Source organism: Haliotis rubra, unplaced genomic scaffold (assembly GCF_003918875.1).
Source record: "Haliotis rubra isolate DU_JTF1 unplaced genomic scaffold, ASM391887v1 Scf1857, whole genome shotgun sequence".
NCBI classification, from domain to species: Eukaryota; Metazoa; Mollusca; class Gastropoda; order Lepetellida; family Haliotidae; genus Haliotis; species Haliotis rubra.
Window position 1 is genome coordinate 83382 of NW_025765844.1, and position 3413 is coordinate 86794.

Consider the following 3413-nt stretch of genomic DNA (forward strand, 5'->3'; position numbering starts at 1 on the left):
TGAGGAGTCAAGACAAAATCCAGATGGACAACTGGTACATCACTGACACTTCAAGACCGGTTAATTTGTCAGGTTTGATCCACGTAGAGGGGCGGTGAATTTCGGTTGGTAGTTTAAAGCTTTCGCTCATCACGCCGAAAGCCTGGGTTCGATTCCCCAACATGGATACAATGTGTGGCGAGCCATCTCGCAGTGTCACCCCTAGCTAAGCTCACTCGCTCTTGCGGGGTCGGTTGACTGATGCATAGATGCTCGCTGATGTATCAATCACTGGATTGTCTTGTCCAGTCTCAAGCTTTCAGAGACCGCCGTCTGGAAAGCGGCGGTAACAAACTACTCCCGCATAATGTAACAGCCCATTTACATGATCAACAGCGACAGGAGGAGAAAATCTACAGTTTATTTATTATCCCGCGAAATGGTCATTACATTTGCCCCATATACAGATACATATATATACATTCACTAGATATACATGGCTTTTCTTTATCATACAAAATGCATTTTTCATGTGACTGCTTTCTCTACCCTAAATGCATAATGGAAAACAATAATAATGGACAATTTCTGAGATATGGCTGCGGAAATAGCATTTTACCACACCTTAGGTCTTAAAATTCGAGATTCGATATCATAAAATCCGATGCTTGATATGAATGTTAATTTCATTTCCAAGTCAAAGACCACAGGCCCATTGGACTGATACATTAACGGCATAATACGCATATTTGTTATACATCAATATACTCAATGATTAATAAAATTTTACAAAGGTACTTTGGTAAATACACAATGCCTGATAATAAACATTATTGGTGTACCGATGGGTAAAGTTTAAATGCTAAGAATACATACTTACTTAGATTTAGCAATGTTTGAGGACATGTGGAATTGATAGAGATTGACAAATGCTGCTAACAAGGGATGTTCATGGTATGCAGGGTGAATATATGATTTTCGTAAAATTTGAAAAAAGCATTACATACAAGTAAGAAATGAAATTCATTTTGAACCACATCTATTCCATAGCGGCTGCGGTGTGTACATAATCTGCTTTCTACATCTATTCCGATTCTTCGTCCAGAGTTCCAATCCAGCAAATTGTGGCATCCGCATCTAAATCTTGATAAAGCTTGGCGGTATATTCTTAGGTTGATATGAGTTAGATAGTGTTCGACATTTAAAACTGATTTGTAGGTAGCATATGAGCGATGGTTTAGAGTTGTTTTAATGTCTGCTTGCCATTGTTGAATATCTACGTCGACGATACGTTGTTTTATTTCTGATAGAAGAGTGTTTTTATTTCCGAAGTCCTGCATGATATTTGGCTTTGCTAAGATGCTAAGACCATAAGTTTGTTGGTTCTGCCACTGTGATAAATACGTACAATTCGTATCGTCTAAGGTCTCCCTCCATTAAACAAGTGGAAGAGTTGGATAACTGTGAAAACAAAGGGAATCTTGATGCTCTAAACCAACGTTGAAACATACATAGATCTAAAAGCTGACGTTTAAAGCTCTCTCTCTCTCTCTCTCTCTCTCTCTCTCTCTCTCTCTCTCTCTCTCTCTCTCTCTCTCTCTCTCTCTCTCTCTCTCTCTCTCTCTCTCTCTCTCTGTGTGGATAATCCTTTACAGACTCAAATGTTTACAGATCGCCAGCATATTAATGTACCACAGCTACAGTCAAACAGACGAACAAATACGGAAGCGTTGCTGGATTATACCAGGTCCGGATTATGAAGGTCCTACTTTATCACCACACAGTCGCACGTGGGTGTGCGTAAATTCGTTGACATTGAGCCCTCACTACATCCACATTCATTCCGTATCCCCGAGTTTTAACGCAACATACTCGTCGCCATGAAACACTTGCTGTCTTTACAGCGGGAGTGGGAGTAAGCACGGGTGGTTGTTTCGCTCCCATCCTTTTTCGTATTTTTGGACACATATTTGTTCACGCAAAGGCAGCAGGAGAATCAGTTTCATTATAAACACAGTCACTGGTAGTATAAGACACAGAAATGTAATGGAACCAAACGTTTTAGAAATCCGTTCTTCACCCAGCCAGGAACTCCCATTATCATCACGTGACAAATGGAAAGAAACAGTACAGTATAGCCGAGGCGTTGATTGGACGAAACGCCACTCGCGCCAGTTCAACGAATCCCCGACAGAAGGCAGAGTGAGTGGTTGCTGAGACAAAGAAAGATGAAGGCAATGATGCCAACGAGACACGCGGCCTCGCCTTTCCATATCATCCATGTTTTCATAGGAAGGTGAAGGTCGGTAGTTTGGTTGCCAGGTATAGTTATGGCGGTGGATTGGAACCATGAACTGTAGTACGTCAGGCTCATTAACAAAGGAAATGGATATCAGCACATGAGCGAAAACGAGAATAAAACAAATGATACCCAACTGTTTTCTTGATTTTAGCCAGTAATCCATCCATTTTTGGAAAACGTTTGTTTTGTTCCATAAACCATCTGCAGAAATCCAGCAATACATCCAGGCATATAGGTCAAGGCCATTAACGTAATGGCTGTCATGCAGAGTGAAGTTTGTTCAACACTTTCACAAAATCTGATCCATCTATACGCCGTCCTGTCTATGAAATAGATGTACGTGATGTACAAACACCACAAGTTGAATATTGCAAACGTGAAGAATATTGGCACCTTCCATCCTGGGAACAATCGTAGAACAAACGCCTCTATTCTGCGTGCCGACGCCAAACCACCAAAGTCCACAGGCGCAAAACCCATATCACGCGCAATATTGCACACTACATCTCGAGCCGTGACGTCATTTCCGGCGGAGAAAACCTTCTACTTCCGCCAGCGATGTCGTTTTCCATAACATAAGCGGAGATAATGTTGAAGGCCTTGACGATTTTTGGCTTTTGGTAGAAAGGTCATCAAATGTTCTGAGTTGGACGCTTTGCCAGAGATGTTTTCCCTGTTCGATACATCAATGACAATTTTATCTGCGAACAGTTCTCCCAGCGGCGAAAATGTGTCGTTGAAGTTCTCCACGTGAACCGATATGAAGACAACGTTGCACATTCGCACATTCCGTGATGGTTGTGAGCCGAACGTCACACAAGCACTCGTCATATTCCGATGGTTGTCGGTACTCAGGTCTTCGACTACCGATGATGACGTCGCGCCAGAAAAAGATCAACCGTTTTGCAAGAGCTCTGCCGGAGGTGCCAGTTCCGATGATTCAACTCTCTTGGCGCTTTCTTTATCTTCTCCCTCCATCACAACTTCTGGTGGGTTGGGTTCGCCGATAATCTGAATCATAAAGGTATGCGTGAAAACGATGCATTAGTCTGTCATGCAGACCCTGAAACAAAATACCAAATACAAACCATCCAAGTCTATAATTTGTTGGAAGTCAAGATAACCAAAGTTT

At 42.0% G+C, this 3413-nt stretch overlaps 1 pseudogene; it reads right to left on the reverse strand.

Moving 5' to 3' along the window:
- Window positions 1–1968: 1968 nt before the first annotated feature.
- Window positions 1969–3112, reverse strand: LOC124273908 (annotated as a pseudogene).
- Window positions 3113–3413: the final 301 nt, after the last annotated feature.